The 24,122-nt window shown below is 41.8% G+C and overlaps 1 protein-coding gene across 1 annotated transcript in view; it reads right to left on the bottom strand.

Annotated features, from left to right (window-relative positions):
- STK39 (serine/threonine kinase 39) overlaps nt 1-24,122 on the bottom strand; it is a 279,377-nt gene that overhangs the window by 123,204 nt on the left and 132,051 nt on the right. The window lies entirely within an intron of this gene.

Below are 24,122 nucleotides of genomic sequence, written 5' to 3'. Positions count from 1 at the left end.
GACACTTCACGTGGAAAGGGACCTTGGAGACTTTTAGTCCAACCCCTCGTTTTACAGATGAAAAGTGGCCCAAGACAATAGCTACAAGCTCAAAATAAAGGCAAGAAAAAAAAGTCTCCAGACTCCCATTCTAATGAGAGAGGCTTCTTATGCCATTGAATAACTGTGGAAAAGAAGTTGTCTAAATATGTCCTGTGAAGACTTTGAAAGACTATGAGTTTGAAGAAAGGCTTTTTTCCATAATAGAAACTACTTAGTTATTTCATGGGAGCTTCATTAATCTGGAGAGGAAACCCACAGAACTTATATGTAAAGTAAGCACTTATACATTTCCCATCCATGTGAGGTCATAAACAACACAGGCTCAGGGTTGGGTCTGATTTTAAGGCATTGCCCTGTGGAACCTATAAAAGTAACCTGATCACTTCTCTAGAAGATTTGAGTTCCAACATAGAAGTGAAAAAAAAAAAGTTTAAAAGTAAAAAGTCCTTATTAATAACTGCCAATAGTTACGCTCAATTTAAAAAGAAAAACAGCTTTTTTTTCCACACCAAAAATTTTTTTTAAAGAACTCTCCTTTGAAACACTTAGCACTTAGCGAAACCCCTTCTGAGCTTGGCATAAGTTATTTTTTTCCGCTTGCATTTTGAGTCACTGAAAAGACTTACTCTAATGATAGTGTTTCTAATGGTGCTTATAAAGATGCTGGCAAAGTATGGCAGAAAAAGTGCTGAAATGCACTTCAGTATTTTCAGAACAGATTGTTCATTTTAAAGCTACAGAGAAACGGATAGGAGAAAATAATTTTCTGTTGACATCTATAATAAAATTAGTGATTTTCTTAACAACACTAATCATAAGCACAATATAGAGGAAGATCCGTTAATAACTACATTTAGAAGAAAGAATTTAAAGCCACACCTATCACAAAACGAATTAACTGAACAGTGAGAAAACAGTATAATTTGTTTTAGAAAGAGAACAAAGCTCCTTTTACTGAAACTGTAAACCCAAGCATGGTTAATGAATTAGTATTCTTCAAGTACTCATCTAAAAGATTATACTAAGTAAATCTCTCTCTTCTGAAGACACTCAAAGACAGTGCAGCCTCATATCCTGAAATTTAGTTTATGCTCCTTTTCCTCTCTGTGCATAAGATCTGTCAATTTCCTTTCTACAAGCAGGATCCAACTACAGACAATAAAATGGCCATCTTCTATTTCTATGTTGTTTTAGAACCCTGGCTGTCTCCCTCTTGGTTTTATTTGCTGGAAGAGAGAAAGATCTAGGCTCTAACAATGAAAGAAATGGTGGCATGGACCTTTAAGTTGAAAAAATAAATGTAGAAATTAAGGCAAAGAACATTCAAAAATCTATGTAGCATAAAATATTCACATAACAACAACAAGAATAAGAATACAAGTTTGGAAAAAAAGCAACCGTGTAGGTTGTGGTGGTGTAAAATAAAGAAAAAAGGTTTAAAAAAAAAGAATACAAGTTTGTTCGGACCTTTAAACAATAAATATTGGTTGAATAAATAAATGTAGAAATTAAGACAAAGAACATTCAAGAGTCTATGCAGCATACAATAATGGCATAACAATAGCAAGAATAAGAATGCAAGTTTGTTCATTCGAATGCCCTCTCAGTTTACTGGAAGGGAAAAAACTTGCTGCACAATTTGATACCCAGGCCTCACTGTGTGTTTATGTGACCCTGACTTCTACTGAAGAGACCAGAAAGCAATAAAATGGCCATCAAAATTATATCCTTGCAGGGAGGATAGGAAACAAATACTACCTTTTAGAACCAAGGACACTAAGTCGCACATAGTTTAACAAATGGGGTTCTTATTTGGGAACTGAAGAATATTCTACAAAATAAAAATTTCAGAACAAGATGTATAAATGCTGCTCTTCCCCCCAACCCCTACAATAAGGCAAAGGGAGGTTTTCACTCTCAGGACTCTGCATTATCTTTACATTGTTCTTTATTCTATTAAATTGTTTACTTAGTAAAACCAAGAAATGGGTGGTAGAATGCATTTTTATCTCTCTTTAAAAATATAATCTATGCACATAGACGCATTGAACAGACTATACAACCTATGAGGGAAGGCGGGGGTGAGAGGGTAAAAGATCAACCAAAGGACTTGTATGCATACATATGAGCAAAACCAATGAACATAGACAGTAGGGTGGCAAGGGCTTGTGCTTGGGGGAGGGGGTGGCGGGGGAGAGGTCAATGGGGGAAAAAGAAGACTCATGTAATACTTTAAACAATAAAGAATATATATATATATATATATATATATTCATTCATTCCAATGACTCTCAGAGAAATAAGCTTAACTGTGATAGAGCTACAGTGGGGCCTTGACTTACGAGTTTAATTCGATCCGAGACCGAGCTCATTAAGGAGCTCGTTAACTCAAATTACTCTATCAACTCAATGCAAAAAATCAGCCAAGAGACAGCTGGTATCTCAAAAAACTCGTTAGTCGGGACACTCGTAAGTCAAGGTCCCACTGTATTCACAAACCCACCAACTCCTGTGGTCACAGCTGGCAATACTGAGGTTAGAAAAGTCTTATGTGGAGCAACATTTATTCCCAACACTGGGAATCAAATACAACTGAACAGTTCTATGTATATCTGAAAAGGAAAGTAATATTTCTTCCCTTTCTCAAAACAGCACCTTTATGAAAATCCACTAAAGAAATGAAGTCCTGATTCACCCGAGAAAAGAAGTCAGGCTGAGACAGGCAGAGGAACCTGTAGTTAGTTCGCTGGCTGGTGGCCTCAGGGTCAGAGGTCAGAGGCAGAGCTAGGGTGGAGCAGCCCGATGGGGAGAGTGGCAGAGGTGAGGCAAACAGTCTGACCAGTCTTCCCCAATGGTGCCCCTCTGATCTGATGCGTCTTGTCCCTGACCCCAGAAGAGGAAGCAGGATTTGAATGTGAGAGAACCAGCGGATGAAGTCCCTATCCGGGGTGTTAAACGTTAGACATGGAAGCACGTTTCTCTAATACACTCTAAACGAGGGGTAAATGTGATTTCTTCATTGTTTGTTTAAAGATTTTACTGCTGACCCCAGAAAGACAGAAAACAAAGACGTACCGACCCAAATGTAGTAGCATCTGTCCAATCATGCTCGCCCACCATGCCCACCCCCTCTGAGGCAGCACCCACAGCTCCACAGCCACCTTCACTTCTCCCTGGAGGCAGGACTTCGGAATCTCCCCGGAATGGCTGTCCCTGGCATTGGGAATCCTGCACCCCACTTCCCCACTGGTTAGACAGACGGACAGACCGCATGCCTGACTGCAGCCTGAACCCAACTAACCCAGGAAACAGCACCCAGTAACTTTTCTCTTATCAGGCATTCTACACACCACAAGTACAAAACATGTCTCTAATCAACTGCTGCTTATAATGGCACTGCCAAGCAAACAAAACCCAGTGAGGTTCCAGTAGTAAACACTTTGCTGTTCCGTAACTTGCCACCACGACCACCACCTCTGGCACCTCCGTCCCACACCTACTGCCTGGCCTCACCGTGCTCCGCGGCCCTGGGTCCTCGTTGCCTCTCCCATCGGCCCCTGCTGGCTTCACCCTGTTATACAAGGTCTGGGGCTCACAGCTGACTCCTGACGGTGCACTTATTAGGGCCCTGCGCCCTGGCCCGTCCAATCTACACCTGGGGGGAAAGCTGCAGGCTCGGCCCGAACATCCACTCTGCATGGAGAACAGCCTAGTGCAGTGGTTCTCAACCTTGGCTGCACATTAGAATCACCTGGGAATCTTTTTAAAATCCTGATTTCTGGGCCTCATCCTCCGGAAATCCTGTTTCTTTGTTATGGGGTGGGGCCACAACATTAGTAACGGTCTGACCCCACCTCTCCACCGCTAGCCTCTGCCTCTGTTACTCACAGGAGAGCCCCATCTCAGCCGCCCCAATCACTCCGAATAACTTCACATGAGAGCACCAACTTATACCCAACCCTTCTCTTCCTCGGGCTCTCCCCGTTCCTAGCCTATTTCCCTCCAGTGTGTAAGGAAACTGGATTCCTTCTCCTTTAAAGACCAATATATCCGGCTGTGCTCCTCATTTATTTCTTCAAGACACTGACAGCCAGGCCCTGACTCCTCTCCATCCATCATAGAGCATAGCCATGTTTAATTCTCTCTTATACTTCTATTCACAGAAGGGGGTGGAGGTGGGGGGCGGATGTGCTTCTTGAGCAGTCCCTCTGTCATTTCCCTGTCTATGTTTTTCTAAAGAGCAGCCCTTACTTCCTCAGCCCATCCTCACTCACATAAAATATTACCTGTTCCCCACAGGCCACCAAAACCTCTCTTTCTCATATTCCCCAGGATTTAATGACTTCACAATTGCACAGTTCAGTGCTCCTCTCTGTTGCCACAAAGCTATCTTATAGACCCAGCTGAATCCCATTCTTTCACTTCACACTCTCTCCAAACCTGTGTTCGTGTGCTTCTCCTCCTACTTCTCTCTCCTACTGATCCTTGTTCTCAGTCTTGACCACAAACAGGCTACTCGTAGCTCACTAGGCACTATCTCCCGCGTGAACACCCTCTCCATGCCCTCTCCTCACTCATTTAACCTGATCACCTTAGAAACTTCATCTCTCAGTCTTGCTTTCCAAATGCTCTTTTGGAGATGAATGCCTGATGGATTTCTAGCTCGCCACCATTCAAACTAACTGCTAAACAATCTCCGGACCTCTAATCTCTTGCCTACTTTATCCTTCATACCGCCTCTAGTCGCACATTAGCATTATCTCAAACAACAACAACAACAACAAAAATACAACACAAAAAACCAACACCAGGAACTCACTACTGCCTACAGAATGAGTCCAGACTCCTTCATATTCAAGTCTCTCCACATCCTCACTCCAAATTACCTTTTCAAGACTTTCCTCCCATCAAATCCCTTCAGGCAACCCACAATCCAGCTGTGTAAAATTACATACTTTCACAGCTCTACCTTTTTACATATGAATTACAGACATACGTTGGCCTGATCTGCCCTTCCACATTGGCTATTTACCTCTTTTCTTCTCATTGAAGTGGCTTTTGCCTTTGCCATTCTTCCATCTGGTATTTTGCCTGCACCTTATCATTCTACTCTGTATTACAGTCAACAAAGGACAGACGGATCTGTAAACTCCTTCAGGAGAGAGAGCTAGCCTTAGCCCTTTTAAAGAACCCATCACCTATTTATTCATTCAGTCAACAAAGTTTTATTTAATGCCTACCTTGGTGACAAGCTCTAGAGCAGCGGTTCTCAACCTGTGGGTCACGACCCCTTTGGGGGTTGAACGACCCTTTCACAGGGGTCACCTAAGACCATTGGAAGACACATATATAATTACCTATTGTTTTTGTGATTAATCACTATGCTTTAATTATGTTCAATTTGTAACAATGAAAATACATCCTGCATATCAGATATCTACATTACGATTCATAACAGTAGCAAAATTACAGTTATGAAGTAGCAACAAAAATAATTTTATGGTTGGGGGTCACCACAACATGAGGAACTGTATTGAAGGGTCGCGGCATTGGGAAGGTTGAGAACCACTGCTCTAGAGGAAAGGTGAATAAGATAAAAGCCTATACCGTGGCATAGTTCACAATCCAGAGAGGTGAACAGACATTTATGTGAATAATCTCAATAAAATGTGAATGCTACAAGGAAGATAGGAATGCTGTGAGACTGCGGAACATCTGTCTCTCTATGGAGGACAGCATGGAGGCTGGCTGTTGATGCGAATGCTCTTGATGTTTTTAAATGTTAACAAAGTATGTCAAGTTAAAACAAATTTCCTCTGCACAGCCTAAAAAGCGATGTGTCTGTGAGTTTGTAGCCGCTGCTGTACACCAAGTCAGAGGGTTTAGAATCAGACAATGGAAAAACCCAGAGGGGAATGGTCGTATTTGGAGCCCTGAACACGGGCTGACATTTACTGAGGCTCGAGGGTGACAAAGGCCAGAGGGAAAACAGTACTGCTCACTGATCCAGTTACTGCTGACATGTAACTAATCACCCCAACTGGTCACTGCAGCAACACGATCACAGAAGCCCGGGGCAGTCAGACTTGCTCCCTCGGAGGCAGGGCTCCAGCACAGGTGCCACAGCTCCACGCTGACAGCGAACGCAGGAGGACAAGCCCTTTCCAGATTCCTGATGCACCCAATCAGTGCGAGATCATGAAAGGACTGTTGTAAGAAGGCTGTCACTGGGGACTTAAAGGAAAAACGTTATTGGACACTAGCTACAAGACAAGAAGAGCCTGCTATGCAGTGACAGTTTGGCAACACTGATACGTACGGGATAGTGGGAAATGGAAACATCCATGATGAACTCAATGACCGAGCTAAAGAGATTTCCAGGCAGAATAGTTAAAGTGACACTTGGGTTCTGCTTGCTGCCTGAGATAAAATGTGAGCAGAAAGAGAGAGCTAAAAGAACACGCGATTTAGTATAAAACGGCTTCTCAATCCCAGCCTCTCAGGATGCCGAGCAATTCTTAAATCAAGAACCGGCTTCAGAGCAAGGATCAAATCCAATCTGGGACATGCCTGAATGACACAGCTAAGACTTCAAAACGATTTAAGGCACTGCCTCCTAGACACTTTCAAACTGACCCAAGGCCTCCTAAAGATCTTAAGCACACCTTGCAGAAACTCCACATTAAATAACAAAGCTTCTAAGAATCTTAAGGGTTGTCCCTCAGCAGTTTCACAAGGAGCTCAAAGCCAACAAAGCATCTTGGGGTCATGGTTCTTGTCAAATGGCGTGAACCCAACAAGATTCACAGAAAACCCACAAGGTGTGTGGGTTGTATTTTTGTTTTTTTCAGATATTTGTACTATAAATGATTGCCAGGTTAGACTAAAAGAAACAGAGAATACAAAATGAAGAGCCTTCAGATCCCCAAACTTCTTGGGGCAGGAAGCGATATGAGAAGGCTACTCAGCTGCAAATGCTGGCTGGCCCTTTCTTAAGAAAAAGGATGACACAGAGCAGAGCCAAGGGCCCAGAAAGTGGAAGCGAGAGCCACAGAGAACAGCAGAACAGGAACTGACAAGGAGGGCCTGGCAGGAATTCAGAGCTGCATGACCCGTGAGCCTCCTGTTTTCCCACGCTGGGGCAGGCCTTCAAGGTACCTGCCCTCCTGCTGTGCTTTGGCTGGGAATCGAGCAGATAACTGAGAAGAGCACTCAAGGAGCTATACCCCAAGAGCTGGTTCTCAGGAGCCTCATTTGCACCCAGACCTGATTTAGATGGCAGGTCCCTGACTCTGAGCCTGAAGCCATAATGGGATGTGACTTGCGGAGAATCCTGGAAGCACAAGAGTACCCTTCGCACAGGAGAGAAATGTGAATCGTTGTGGCCAGATGGTACACCAGGGCAGAATGTTTTTTTCCAAAGATGCCCATAACACTATCTCCTGTCCCATGTGTTCTTCCAAAAATCTTGCCACTCCACTATCAAATGATGCAGTCCCTCCATAAATCTTGGTGGGTTTGTGACTCACCTCTAGCCAACAGAACTCAGCAATGTGGCGACCAGGGCCAGGACCAGAAGAGCTGATGCAACTTCCACCTTGTTCACTGAATGCTTACAGCTGATGCCTTCAGCCATCCCGGAGCAGTCTGATTGCTTCGAGGCCTCCATGCTGTCAGGCACCCAGACTAGGTTGGCCCCGCAAAGAGAAGGCCTGACCACCTGACTGCAGCTGCGTGAGACCAGAAACCTGACTGCCGGGCTCTCCTGAAACCCTGACCCACAGAAACTTCACAAAATGACTAGTGTCTTAAACTGCTGAAATTTGGTTGATTTGTCAAACAGCAATAGATGGTCAAGATAAAGACGGTCACAAGGTGATGTATTGAATTTCATTTTCATCTTTGTATACTTGATAATTCTTTGAAAATGAGTAGGTCATATTTGATACCAGGAAAGATAACAGACTCTACCATGCTTTGCTTGTTGGTCAGTGTTTTCTGTGGACATTCTGGGCCTCTGAACACTCGGGTTTTAATTTATACTTACACATTTTTTTCCATCAGCCTGTTATTACTCATTAAAATACCAAGAAGAAAAAAGCCCATTTCTATTAATCACAGATAAGTGGCTACAGCTAAATCTTAGACCTTTTAGCCCATGATTCATATTAACATTTTTTGACCTCTTGGAATTCAATGCTTATCTAGTTCTGCCAAAATCTGGCATTTCCTTTTTTCTAAAATGTAAAAGGATAGAATAAAGAAATGAGAATATTAAAATGTTCTGTAGGCAATCAGAAAAAATGTAGAGAAACAAAGACTTTTATAATTCAGTAATAACAATTCAAAACACTGGACTAGTTCAGTGAAGGACACACTTGTACCAACTTCCTTATAATATTTTAACATTTTCTAATGTGAAAAGAATCAAATTTGATAAATGTTGCTCTTCAGATAATGATAATGGGATTTTGTAACTTTGAAAACCCAACATGAAAGGGCAATGTCTTGAAAGAGAATGTTCTGGAAGAAGCAGCACAAAACACAGAGAATTAGATGCCTTATTCCATTTTAATCCCATCAAACCTCCAATGTGGCATTTCCCCAAGTTAGGGTGACAATGAACAATGATAACAGCTGAGGAGCCAAAAAAGCCGCATCCAATTTTGCAACTATTGTCTTTGAGAACTAATGCTCCTGCTGGGAGGGGTGCCAAGCTGATCTGTAACTTGAGCTAATAAAGAAAACAATGGAACGCTCTGTCCTGGTTAGACAAGTAACACAAATGAGAAAACACACTTCACAGAAAACCAAAGGGAAAATAATAAAATAAATGTTTGGCACTGAAGCAGAGTGGAAGCTCTGGATACAGCAATAAGTTGCAAAGTTAACTTAATTGCAGAAAAAGGAGGGGGTGGGAAAGAGAAAGAAGAGCATACAGCCAACTGCATACGACTCCAGGCAGCGGCAGGACTGATTACTGGAACCAGAAGAATTCCAACAAGGAACAGAGAAACACACTGCGATGGTCAGGTTTAGGTGTCAGTGTGGCTGTGCTACGGCCCACAGCTGTTCAAACCAAACAGGCATCTGGGTGCTGCTGTGAAGTCATTCAGTAGATAGGACTGAGGTCCATTATTGACTTTAAACAAGGGAAATTATCCTTGATAATCTCCGTGGGCCTGATTCAACAGTGGAAAGGCCTTAACAGCTGAGCTGAGGCTTCTACGAAAAAGAAATTCCACCTCCTGGCCTGCCCTTCCTCAAGGCCTGCCTTATGGATTTCAGACTTGCCCAGCCTGCCGCCACTGTCACATAAGCCAATTCCTTGCAATAAATCTTTTTGTAGATTTCCTACTGGTCTGTTCCTCTGGTTGTAGCCTGAGAGACCCACACACTAAATCCAGCGGCCTCACTATTGGTGCTGGAAAACAAATGGCAAAGTAGCAAGCAGAAGAGCAACACCAATAAATAAAGCATCCACTGGCCTTTGGTAATGGAATATGTTAATGTCCCCAGATAAAACATAAGAGAATTGAACAGAAAGGATAGTACAACAAAAAATAACTAATAACTACCACAACTTAATAAAACTGTATTCTTACCTTACAGAAACACCCAACATAAAGTTTAGGGGTTACTGGTTAAACGTCATTCTGTGAATTCTGAGTAATATAATCACCAGCCCCTTGGAAAACGTTCTGGCTAGAACTAAATGTGCACCGGGAATAATGACCCATGAAAGATACCCCAATGCACTGAGTTTTGTAGAAGGCTCTACAGCTCTTACAGAGACCATAATACAGAAAATATCTATAATAATAAAAGGGTAATATGCTAATTAGACTGGACGACCTTCTGGACGAAGCCAGGGCTGCAAGGGAAGCCCAGGTCCCGGGTGCCAGAGGGAAGCCGGTGCGGGCAGCCGGGGGAAGGAATGCCTACTCTTGCACGAATTTCCTGTATTGGGCCTCTAGTTTATGATATAATTTCACTAAGATACCTGATTTTCAAAATATACACATTTATACAAATATTTTATTTTTTAAACATTTTAGAATAACCTTTAGATGTCAGTACCAAAGAGTTCTTTCATAAAAAGTATTACTAACTGCCCTAAAGACACAGTCTAGCTACTTCTCAGCTTATAGTTCCCTAAATGTCAGCTGAAGATTCTCTAAAAAAGTAGGTCCCTACATACAAGATTTGCAGCACGCTCTCCATTATCAAGCACCAAGCACCAAGTCTTATCGTAGAAAGCAGTTGCTATGCCTGTCGGCCAGCAGCAGAACCTTCCTGCATCTCATGGTTTCTCAGGGTGTGAGCCTCAAATAGAGGCACGTTTATTCTTATTCTTTCTGGTTATAAAATCAGTACAACATCCACATTATGGAACAGTATGTAGCCAGTAAAAAGTATCAAATACATCATCAAAATGGAAAAAGCTAGTAGAGAACCGAGCATTCATCACTGTTTAACATAAAAAGAAGGGAGATACATATACCCATTTCTAGATGCATCTATATGTGCCCAGAACATTTCTGGGAGAATTTATAGGACTTGGTGATGGCGTCTGGGTTGAGAGGGGGACTTCTTTCTCACTATATTGTGCATCTTAAGGAACTGCAATAAGTAATACCCCTCTGTCCCTCGCTAGTTCTGAACTAATTTAGAAATAAGACCAATAAGCATAGAAAAGTCAATATGTCATCATTAGTCCTTATAAGGTGATATTTGAGTAAGAGACTTAAATGTTGAGCCAGCAACCTCTCCTGATGAACTGAGCCTTGGATTTAGACAAGACTTACCTACCAGGTCCCCAGCAAGGATGACCAGCACATTCCTCCCTCACCAGGCAGGGCACAGTGACTGAGTGTCCTCTATCTGCGAGCAGACGGGCTTCAGGAGAGAGGGAGGGGAAGGGGCTGGGCCACTTGCACCTGATTTCCCCTCCAAACTCACCAATCAGATGAGTCTTTGGGCGGAGAGAGGTCAAGAATGTTTTGCTCCAGGAGCATTGGCACTCGGGAAGAAACCATTCTGCTCCCTCTTCACCCAGTATATCCCTTTGCAGCATTTGAATTTTTATCACAATTATGTATAATGCTGTCAGTCAAAACCCAAGTATTTAAAAATTAAAGACATACATACCTCTTAAAAAAAAATTCAGACAACATGGTAATGTATAAAACAGAAAGTAAAACTAACCACTTCCTACTTCTAAAAAATGTTCAAAGATTATTACTTTTCCTAGAGGGGAAGTAGAGATGGAAAGATGAGTTGCCTAACAAATTTTCAAGAACAAATGCAAAAAAACTTCTAAAACCTTGACATGACAGTGGAATCAAAACAAGAATATCAACTCATGTTCACTAGCTTTTATTACAATAAATGTAACAATTTAGGGTTTCCAACATTTCTTATATTTGATTTTTATGCAATGAATTCTGGAATAACCCCATTATAATGAACTATTGATCCATTCAATGAAACTATCACCAAATTTTTGAACACACAGGAAAAGTAATGGTAAGAGTTCATGTTTGTTAATGCTCTGCCTTTACATTTATCCTAGCTCCTTAGATGAGTTTGTGTTCTTCTAAATTATGTCTACAAAAGAATGGATGCTGTTGTTTTTGTTCATCTGGTATTTGCTACAAATTAAGAATATTTAAAGCTGAGAAAGCATCTGCCCTGGGAATAAGATGTAGCTAAATCTATTCTCAGTCCTTATATTTAGAGTCCCTTGTACTTAGTAAGCACCAAATAAATATTTGTTAACTGAATGGATAACATTTTTCTGCTGCTACCCTTCCCCCAAAGGCTTTGCCAAAAGAAAATCTTGCACCAGGAGGGAACTTCTCCCCATGCTTCTCCCACCATTTCCCCGTGGAGAGCAACAGAGGCTGGGACATATTGTCATAGAGTTACTAAAAGGAGGTGAGGGAAAAAGGCAAGTGAAGACCCCATTACTTCCTGAAACCCTTTTAGATCTTCATGTCCATAGTTCCCAAATCCAGAACATAAATGAAGTTCGCTGTTATGAACAAACCTTGATCTGTGAACAGCACCCCGAGCGTACTCCTAGAGCATAGACACAAGGAATGTTAATCGATCAAACGAATGAATAAGTAATCCTAGGCTAAAACACAAAGGCACAGGATGGTTCTTGGCTAGGATGTTTCAACCAACAACTCAAAGGCATTTTATCATGTCCTCAAAAAACATTGCCTTTTGCCATCATGGACCATGTCACTGTGGTGACATGGCAGAGATGAGTATAGAGAGGCTACGGGGCTTAACTCATTCTACCCGCCCAAGCAAAGCAGCAGCTGGTGTCAAGAAAACGCTGGGCCTTCCTCTAAGCATCTGACGATCCTGAGAGGGAAGGCATAATGATTCTAAATGCCAAATAACAGCGAAGATGACGATCAAACTAGATGGGCCCGTATGCCTCTGATATGACATATTAACACCCTACTGGACTGGAAATAACTCAAAGAAGCAAACAGGTCCCTGTGGGTTCGCTGGAATCACATTCCCTTTGTAATCAAAGGGGGAGGAGAACGGGGGGGCGGGGGGGGGGGGTGTGACTAAAGAACAGCCTAAATTTAGCTGATTTAATTCTCATTTCACTACCCTGCTGTCTGCAAAGGGCAGACACTTCAGTGGGAGTTTAGTCAGACAAGAAAAAACACCCGCACAGCACTGACTTACACTCTGCCTTGAAAGACGCCAGCACAGGTTTGAATTAATAAGAGCCCCTGACGACCACAAGGTCTACATGTGGAAACATGCCATGTGTAAATTTCTATTCTTTCCCCCTCCATCTCTCTTTACAGATCATCCCCTAAGTTACCATCCCACGTCTCACTCATTCAAAAGCCTTAAAAATATGATGAGGACATAAGGAATTCCCTGCATGGTCATTTCCACTGGAGACTAAAGCCTGAGGAGAATGAGACAGGAACTGCCCAGACCCCTGCCCAAATCTGGGCGCTACAGCGTCATTATCTCAGAAACACCTTCTAGCTGTTGGAGCCACATTCCTTGGTTCGTGGGTCAGACAGGCAGAAGGATGATCATCCCACGTGCAGACAGAGTGACATGTATCCACAGTACTGCCAAAAAACAGGCGAGAAACAGACCTTCAACTCCCTCCTGCTGTTGGCTACTACATTTCACTACATTCACTTTCGTTTTAAAGCTTTTATTTAAATGGAACTGTTCACAGGTTGATATAAAGTGAGAACAGAATGAACCTTATTCACCCTCTTCAACAATTACCAACATTGTGCTATTGAGATTCCATCTTTACACCCAAACTCTTCTTGCTTCAGTGTGTTTAAAGTAAATCTTAGACACCATACCATTTTGCCTGTAAATACCTAAACACACATCTTTAATAGACAAGGACATTTTAAAACATGATCACCCTGACTGGGTGGCTCAGTTGTTTGGAGTGTTGTGGATTCGGTTCCCGATCAGGGCACATACCAAGGATGTGGGTTTGATCCCCGGTTGGGGCATGTGCAGGAGACAGCCAGTCAATGTTTCTCTCTCACAACAATGGATGCTCCTCTCACCTGGACCAAACACCAGCCTATGAACCTGGCTGCTGCCTCCAGTCTTGTCCCTCTAAACCACCCTCCCTCCATACTGCCGCCAGGGCAGTCCTTCTAAAGGCAAACAGATCATTGCACATTTCTGCTCCAATCCTTATCACAGTTCCCCCAGAGCTTTCAGGAAAAACACACACATGAAAATTTAAGAAACAACAACAAAAAAACCCTCAACTCCTCATCAAGAGATGTGACATTTTTTGCTCTATAGCAGGGGTGGGAAACCTTCTTTCTGCCAAGGGCCATTTGGATATTTAGAACATCATTCGAGGGCCATACAAAATTATCAACTTAGCCCTAACCAGTTGGGCTCAGTGGGTAGAGCGTCGGCCTGCGGACTGAAGGGTCCCGGATTCGATTCTGGTCAAGGGCATGTACCTTGGTTGCAGGCACATTCCCAGTAGGGGGCATGCAGGAGGCAGCTGATCGATGTTTCTAACTCTCTATCCCTCTCCCTTCCTCTCTGTAAAAAAATCAATAAAATATATATTTTTTTTAAAATTATCAACTTAAAAATTAGCCTGCTATATTTGGTCCAACATTAACTCACCCCTAATGCCTGGGGCAGGGCGAGACCAAAAGATACTAAGGGCCTTATACGACCCGTGGGTCAGACATTCCCCACCCCTGCTCTACAGCCTCACCTCTGAGTATCTTCTCTCTACTTCAGTCATACAAACAATTGTTCTTCCGATACATTTCCAAGTACTTGCCCATGCTGGTCCCCCCACCTGAGGTAAGCTTCTTCCCTTTGGAGGAGGAAGACTACCACACGTCCTGCACAGGATGATGAAGTCCTTGTCTCCCCACCCTTCGCCCTCCGCCCTCCTCTACTGTGCACATGTCATCCTAGTATTGATCCTGATGCTCGACTGCTGTTGCCTGACCAAGTCCGCCCCAAGGCTGTGGGACCTCCACCCCCGCGTCACCCAGGCTCAAGTCTGTACTGTTGACTTTCATTCTTGTCTGGAGTTACTTACAGAATAAGACTGAGTCTTATCTCTGCAGCCCCGGCGCAGTCCTGGAACTTGGACATGAAGAGTAGGTGGGCACCAAATGAGTAACTGTCTCTGTGAACCGCTGCCCTCCAGGATCCTGCATGATGCATACCCCACCTCACTTACCTTTCTCCTCCTCCACCCGAGCTTCTGAATTTACACAAGCCTCCCCTGACCTTAAAAACCTCCTCACATGCCCTATGAAAGTCTCTGCCCTTTACCATAAAACTTTTAAAAAATTATCTACTTTCACTTCCTCATCATCTCTTCACTCATCAAATCTTACCATCGAGCTTCTCCCCTTATGATTAAAACTGAGCTAAATCCAATGTCCTTTTATAAGAACTCATTCTCCTTACCCTCTCTGCAAAATTCAGAACTGCTGACCACTTCCACCTTCTCAGTTCCTGTGACAGCTCTCTATCCTCCACCTGTCCCTTAACTGTTCCCCCAGGACATCTCTATGCTCTCTGTAATGTCCTCCTTAGCAATCTCATCTAATCACATGGTGTCCACATCATCTCCATGGAGGAAAGGGCCAAATACAGCTCTCTTCAGAGACAGTCTCTCCTGAGCCACCCATTCCCTCAGCCTGCGGGACACCGCAAATGCAAGTCCCAGTGGAACTTCAAACTCAGATGCCAACAAACTCGAATCCATCTTCCTTCCTAAATGCCCCCTGGGACCATCCTCCTATCCACACAGCCTCCAACCCTTCTTCTGTCTCCTTTCTGTGCTCCGTCTTCCACATCCAATCACTCCCTAGGCTCTTCCAAGGCTAGCACGTCAGTAGCACTTCCTCTTGCTCCCTCCTTCCTGCACCTGTGGCAGTTCTAGTCCAGACTCCCTTTGCCTCAAGCTCAGATGTCTTTAACAACCTCTGCCCACCCATGCCTCCTCCTTCCAATCCAACCGCTGCAGTTGCTGCCCTATTTACAGGGTGCCCATCATTGTCTCCCCACAGCTTACAGCACCACCTCCCAGGTCCACAGCTTATGATCTAAGGCTCTTCACATCTGACCAATCCAGCTTTACAATCTCACTTCTGACTGCTTTTCTTCATACATGCTTTACTCTAGCCTAGGAGTTCTCAAATATGCCTGATCATACAACTTACCTAGATCATTTGTTAAAAATTCAGACTCCCAGATCCTACCCAAGACCCAATTCGGCAAAACCTTCAAAGGATCTTTGGGACAAGCTCAAGGCCAAAAAGGAAGGGGCTCTTGGCAGTAGGTGTGTGGAAGCGAGGGAGATGAGATCGGGGGAGAACGAAAGAATAGCCTAAATTTAGCTGATTTAATTCTCTAAACTAATTTGTCTCCCACAGTACTGATAGCTGACCCTGAAATCAAATCATGGTGGTGGGGGGAGAAAAAGAAGAGGGACAACATGCTCAAGCCCCCACTATCATCAGAAACCTGTACTGAGTCTTCTAGCCACTCAAGTATATTTCCCTTCCTTTAATCACCAAACTTCCTCAAAAGTCATCTATAACCTTTTTCTATACACACACGCCTACAAACAGGAAGAATAAGCCTTTCTTATCCTTGTCAAAAGACAATTCCCTAATCATGCTGACAATGAAATAAAAATCTATTTAGAATCTGGGACTAAAGATCTCAAATCAACAGGTATTATTTTCCCAAGAAAAATAACTGAAGCAGAAACCTTAATAGTCACAGTACATGTCTACTGCACTTTGTTTTAAGCAGTAATGACAGTATCTATTTAATTGTTAAATATATGGTTATAGTGTTCAGGCTTATGTAGTTTTATATTTTTCACACCATACACAAAAATATATTTTTTCATCTAACTGTATCACAGCATGTTTTAAATTAGATTGGTTGATATTTTTGGAATACACAATTGATTTACATTTATTATAGAAAATTTAGGAAATAAAGAAGAGAACAGACAAAATTAGAATCCATCCGCAGCAAAACACGGCAGTTACCATCAAAGGGCTTTTGCATGGGACAGATGTGACATTCCCACTTGACCCCACACTGGACATCATTACTTAGCCTAAGCCTCGGATTCTTCACCTGTAAACTGATAATGCCTACCTGTTGAGGTTATTATGAGGGCAAATGAGATAATGTGTGGAATATTCAGTGCGGTGCCAAAAACTTAGAAAGTGTCTAAAAATGCTGGTTTGCATTGAATTCTACTCTGGAAAAAAAAACAAAAATTGGGTATGTCTTCAGGTTCAAGGACTCTCAGAAAATGAATCACTGGACTACATCCAAATACATGGGGTTAAAAATCCTAACTGCAGACATCTATTTTCTTAGAAATATGTGGCCTCATATAGCTATTTTTGGATATTTGATGTCATCATTATGAACACTGATAATACATGAATAAATGAAGACGGCATTGGGCCACAATTTTTCTCCAAGGTCTCCATACAGGAAGAAGGATGTGGCACTCAGGTTATAATGAGATTTAAATTATTAATGATATAATGTCTGAGTTGAAGAAAAACTTCCTTATGAGACATTTTTCATATTTACTCCCTGAATAATTATACTCTTATAAATACAAGTGAGTGTAGAAAAAAATCTCGCAACAGATACAATTGTACCCAAAACTACAGAGGAGAGAAACAAACAAGCTGTTATCTTACTATTCCAGGATCCTTTCTTCTTACCACATGCTACTGCATGTCCTTGTCCTACTAAAGTTGATTTTCTAAAACCAGCCTGGATTAAAGTTGACAAGTACCACCAAGTAAACCATTTTCTCCAGCATTACAAAAGTGTCGGGGCAATACACTGCACTCAGAGGTGGCTTCCTTGAAAATGTCACAGTTCTACTGCATCATTGCTGACAACTGCTCTTTAGCCACTCAAAACCCCTTCCACATCACATTTATCTGAAATATGCGCACAAGTGACTGTACTTCCTTATGTATCCATTTCACCTTTTCATTAAATCTTAAGGCATTTTCAGATCTTTTTCACAGAGAAAGCCTCATTGTGTAGATTTCACTGAACAGATACAAGTCCAGCTTGTTCATCACTGAATCCCAGAGCCTGGTACACTGACTGACACATCCCAGGTGTTCAACCAAGAGCAGTGGAATGAGTGAATGCACACAATCATTACATGCTTGAATGTATAACAGTATGTGCCAGGATGCTGCTTTGGGGCATCTGATTGAATCACTTTCTATAAAGGTATGAAATTCAGTATTTATGTGAAGTGTTTCCTTGCTTGCTTTTCATTTTATAAACATGTCTTCAATATCTACAAGAGCTGTGCAAATGGGTATTACAGATAGAATCTATCTGAAAAATAGAGTCTTTTAGAAGCTAAATGATGTACTAGATGCCTCACAGAAAGATAACACTAACCCTTTCTCAGAATTCATATAAGATAAATAAAATGATTGTATAAAACAATAGTAAGTGATCACTAGATTTGACTCTGCTTTAGTCAAACACCCCAAACTAGAATAGTGCTAGCATACTGTAAGCACCTAATAAATACTTGACTTTTTTATCAAGTGTACATATTTTAATAATAAAAATAAAGTTTGGTTTCAAGGGAAGGAGGAAGTGAGAAAGGATAACTGTAAGTGCCCATTTTCTCATTCAATATCTACACAATCATTTTATACTAGTATGTTTCACTCACCCTTATAGGAAGACTAGAAATTCATTTCAGTCACAAGTGATTTTGATACTTTACCTATTGTACTCACCACTTCCCAGCCAGCATATTAGGGTTAGTAGAGAGAGGCTGTACTGTGTCCCAGATGCTGAGTGTGACTAGTTAATATACCTTGTTCTCCTCAATGAGATACTGTCAAGGGCATGCCCTCAGGTACAGTTCCTGTGACCGTGGGCCCAGTAAGTATCAGGGACACCCTATTCACCAGGGAGTATCTGTCCTGCCTCCCCCATACCTCCACCTGAAATGTTTTGTCTCCTGCTCATTTCTGCTGGGTGCAGCTCACTAGTGCCACTCCACTACCACCCCCAGGATTAACTTTTCCTCTTTTCTTTTCTTGTCTCTTTCTCGCATTACTTCCTTTTACTCCAAAAGTGATCACACAGGTTGTGTTTTCCAACAGAATCACAGGATCTCCCATCCCACATGCTCTTTCTGCAATGTGCTGTTGACACTCATCGTAGAGTCTACGTTCCCTCCTCCTGAATCTGGGTAAGCTTGTAACCGCAGAAGAGGGGAAGGCGTGTGCCTTCCATGGGTCATAAAGGCCACAGAGTTTCTGCCTGGTCCACTTGGGAAGCTCGCTCAAGGAACCAATCACTATGCTGTGAGGAAGAGAAACCACGTGGCAAGGCCAGCTGATGTCCCAGACAAGAGCCATCTTTAGTTGCCTCCAGCCATGTCAGTGGGCTAGCCTCAAATGAAGCCACAAGTCACTCATGGCTGCAACTACATGAGACAGCTCAAGCAAGATGCACCTAGCTGAGCCCAGTGATGCTCCAGAACTATGAGATAAAATAATAAACGACTACTGCTGAGGGAAACCATTAAGTTTTGGGATTGATTATTACCAATAGATAATAATCAATATGGCCTAATACATCAGAGTGTGCCTTAACAACTACAGAGTGAAAATACGAATCCAAACAAAGTGGAGCTATTATCATGAAGAGTTCATCTCTTCATTAACTCTGTATTGATTAAAGTTTATTGCTTGGTGGCTACTTTGGTGCTCCAAAGAGGGGTCCTATTACTTTATTCCCCAACTACTTCTAAAGAGAAAGCTATTCTGGAAACCTGAGAATTCCTGAAATTTCATTTTCAGAAAGCTTCCATTTTATTGTAATATGTGTCAAATGCTCAGCTATACCCTTTAAGGCACGAAGCTTTATACAAAGTTAACCATATACATAGTTCAGGTTGTTGGCAATTTATGTGTTTTCCTTAAAACCAATCTATAGTAAACTAATATAATTCAAATGATCTACAACCCTGACAGTTTCACTGGATTGAGAATACAACCTTTATAATTTCTTCATGTCACAATGAATTAGCATTGCCCAGATGCAGGGGCCAAAGAAATACCATAACACAAACATACAAAAAATTATAATAGGAAACCTAAATTTCACTTCACACCAACACTACAAATTCAAAAGTTATGCTGAATTTGCTTCTGAGAAAACTCGAGAGATATGGGTCCCATTACTTTTGATTGCCCCACCCATTGCAAATAGGAAAGTTTGAAAAGTGAAATTGCCAAAGACAGGCTGTGTGGGAAAAAGGAAAAAAGCGAAGTGCCTGGGTAATTCTTAGACGGGCAAATCAGTCTCTGGAAAGTCAATAGCAGCCAGGGCCATGAATCAATTTTTCAAACAGTTGATCATGGCTAATTGGAAATTTTGCTGACTTTGTCAAGGCTTATATTGCATCCAAAATTGAGAAACTTGAAAATCTTTACTGCAGAAAAGTGCAAGACCAAATGAAGGCCAACTGAAGTCTAAACAACTGAGGACCCACGTTGGAAGGGAAAGCAGGCGAATGCTGACCTTGGCAGCTGCCCTCCTGCAGGGAAGGGCGTGCTGATTCAAGTCTGCAAGAGAACTAGGGTCTATGTTAGGCCAACGGAGCCACCTGATCAGGAAAAGGTATTTCACAGCCCTTGGAGGCCCGGCCAGCTGTGACCTCCTAGGACCTAGGATCATGAATTTATACTGTTTAAAAATCTCTTCTCTAGGTGAATTTTCTCTTTGGCCCCAATATCAGGAATGGACTTCTTAGTCAGAGGTTTGTGTTCTCATCATAATGGTAATGTGGCTGCAACCCCACATCATGCTGGCTCAGTTTCATCATTTGTTTAAAACAACACACACAGAAAATCCTACATTTATTGAGCACTTACATAGTACACTGCTGACTACACTAGACTAAACTTTGCCACGCGCTATCTTCTTTAAATAAATACAGCTTTCTTCAGATATAATTCACCTACCACACAATTCATCTATTTAAGTGTACAATGATTTTTAGGATCTTCACAGGATTGTGCAACCATCACTATAATCAATTTTATAAAAAATTTTATCACCCCCCCCAAAAAAAACCCCTGCCCATTAGCAATTGCTCCCCATTTCCCCTATAGCCTCAGGCCCTAGGCAAAACGAATCTACCTTCTGTCTCTATGGATTTGACCATTATGGACATTTTACATAGAATCAAGAAATACAGCAACCTTTTTTCCATTCATGTCTATGAGATTATGACCATGCTACTGTGTATGAAAGAGAATCTCACTTTGCATTTCCCTCTAACTAACTTTACTCCTGGGCTTTCTTTTATTTTCTTATCCATTATCTTATCTAATCTTCATGAACCAATCCTTATGCTATTTGGTAAACAAGGAAACTGTGGACTAGGGAGGGTAAGCAACTGACTCAAGGTCAGAGTCATGTGCAGAGGCCCCTCTAAAGCACTGCACAACTACAAAGCCTCGCTCGGCCCTAAGAAGAGTGAACAGGACAGCCCCTCGAGGCCCTCCCAGCCGTGACTTCCTGCGGTTGTGAAGTTATACTGTTTACACATTTCTTCTCTAGGTGCATCTTCTCTTTGGCCCCAGTATCAGGAATGGACTTCTTAGTCAGAGGTTTGTGTCCTAATCGTAACGGTAATGAGGCGACAACCCCATCACACTGGCTCAGAACCAAATCAGAGGTTTACCTCAAGCAAGTACAAAGGACCTCATATTGTGGTTAAACCATAGAAAATTGCCCATATTCAACCTTTTGGGAACTCTAAAAATAGCAATTTCATGTTTCATGTGTATTTTGTGAATTAACTTTACTCCTGGGCTTTCGTTTACTTTCTTATCTTTATTTTCTCTTTAACTCCTTTTTGTCATCTATCAAATAAATTTTATCCAGCTGTGTGTGTTTTTTCCTTTTAAATATATTTTTATTGGTTTGAGAGAGAGAGGAAGGGAGAGGGAGAGAAAAACATCGATCAGCTGCTTCCTGCCCGCCCCCAACTGAGGACTGAGCTTGCACCCTGGGTAGGTGCCCTGACCCGGAACGGAACCAGCCACCTCTAGGTGCATGGGATGCTGCCCAACCAACTGAGCCACACTGGCCTGGGCCTAGCCCATTGTTTGCATCTTTGTAAACCATCTCAAATCTTCTCTGAAATAAATTAGAGTAGGAGTAAAGAAATAAACACATCAAAATGTTTTTAAGTGGGTTTCAAAATAGCCCCCAGCTATAGGCCTTTTCATTAGAATACATATTTTCCTAAGCAAACTGTTCTCCAAGAAAGAAAAACATTGCTCTCCTCTGTACCTTGGCAGGAGGAAAACCGCTTTTATAACATTCTAAATTAGACACGCTTTCCAACATCATTTTGGGGAAGAGAAAGGCAGGTAGTCACCACACAGCAGGATAAAAGGAAATAAGCAATGATGCATTTGTGCACTCAGGAATCCATACAAAGTTTTTCTCCTGGACTACCTCTTGAGATTTTTTTCCCTTTATTTATGTAATAAAATTTCTCAATACTTTTTGATGACTGAATGCTGCTACGAAAGACCCCACCTATTACAATGTGACAGCTGCCTAGGAAAAGAAATACTTCTGTAAACTCTCTTCTCTTTTATAAGCATTTACTTAGACCCCACAATGTGTAGCCAAGCTCTTTCATGTTAAAGATTTTTGCCTTACCGAAGGAGACACTGCACTAGTGTCAACGGCTGCAATGACTCAGACAGAAAACAGTACTAGTACACCACAAATGTCAACACCTTCAGCACTGACTAAAATACACTAAGGTTTTTGTGTATAGAAACAACTAGGTTGTCATTAAAAATTATACAGAATCAAACCAGTTGACATGGGGAAAGATCGAATTCTTTTATTGCAGAAAAGCAAGGTACCTAACAGTTGTAATAGGGTGAGCTCATGTGTAAAACGGTACACAACTCTCTGAGTGTGTGTGTGTTTGTGTGTGTGTGTGTGTATTCATAAAGAGATAACTGGTAGAACATGTAACAAAATGTCAAAAGTAGTTATTTCTGAAAGGTGATATTTCTAGGAGTTTTATATCATTTTTTTCCTCATAAAAAGCATGTTGTTGTTGTTTTTTTTAACCAAAACAATAAATCCCTTTTCCTCAGCAGATTAAGAAAGAATCCCACAATGTGCAAAGCATTGTCCTGGGCATGAAGACAGAATTCAAAATGAGATAAAGAAAGCAAAGGGCTCTCAAACAGCTGATAATCATGCTTGATTAGCGAAAGAAACAATTAAGTTGTAAGTAGTGTAAGATGGAGTTTCAACATGAGTACAGTGTGCACAGACCATAAAAACTCAGAAAAGAAAAACAACATAAACTGTGAAGCTGTGAGCCCATAAGAAAGAGGAATTTCACCCTACCTGGTTTGGCTCAGTGGATAGAGTGGTTTGCCTGCGGACTAAAGGGTCCCAGGTTCGATTCCAGTCAAGGGCACATGCCTGGGTTGTGAGCATGATCCCCAGTAGGGGGCATGTAGGAGGCAGCCTATCAGTGATTCTCTCTCATCATTGATGTTTCCATCTCTCTCCCTCTCCCTTCCTCTCTGAAATCAATAAATATATATTTTTTTAAAAAAGAGAGGAATTTCCTGTGTTCAGGAAGGAATCATGAAGATATAGAATGGACAATAAGAAGTAATGCTTGCAGAAACTCAGAAAACAGGTGAAAATGTATATATTTTCCAGGGCCACTAACTAGTGCTCCTAATTAGCTTAGCTAAAGCATGGCATTCTGACTGAAGAGCAGTGGGAAATGAGGGTTTGAAAACCATAATGTTCAGGAAGACAACTGGCCAATATCCACCAAATCTACATCACATATACCTTTGACCCTGCATTTCTGGTTGGAATATTTATCCTACAGAAAATCTTAAATGCATGCAGAATGACACATATACAAAAATAATTAATGAAGCAATGTTTGTGACTACAAAAATTTGGAAACACCCAGAAGCCCAACAGTAGAGAACTGGTTAAATAAATGGCAATATGTCTTACACTAGAATGTTAGGTGGTGATAATAAATAAGAATGAGCCTTGCTGGCGTAGCTTAGTGGTTGAGCGTCGACCTATGAACCAGGAGGTCACAGTTCAATCCCAGTCAGAGTACATGCCTGGGTTGCAAGCTTGATCCTCAGTGTGGGGTATGCAGGAGGCAGCCAATCAATGATTCTCTCTCATCATTGATGTTTCTATCTCTCTCTCACTCTCCCTTTCTCTCTGAAATCAACAAAAATGTATTTTTTGAAAAGAATGAGGTAAGTTGTATACAGATATGTAAATATATTCAGTAAAAAAAGGCAAGGCAAAGAACTGTATAATATGTTGCCTTTTGGGGTTAACATGAGTAAAACTATTTTGGGCAGAAAATATGAGAAACAATTTCACAAAGGTGAGTTGGGCAGAAGTAGGCAGGCCAGATTTTCAAAGTGCTTCTT

The sequence above is a fragment of the Myotis yumanensis genome, unplaced genomic scaffold (assembly GCF_028538775.1).
Source record: "Myotis yumanensis isolate MYYU_CA2020_CCGP unplaced genomic scaffold, mMyoYum1.0.hap1 SCAF_8, whole genome shotgun sequence".
In the NCBI taxonomy this organism is placed as follows: domain Eukaryota; kingdom Metazoa; phylum Chordata; class Mammalia; order Chiroptera; family Vespertilionidae; genus Myotis; species Myotis yumanensis.
This window is presented reverse-complemented; position numbering and strand designations above follow the sequence as displayed.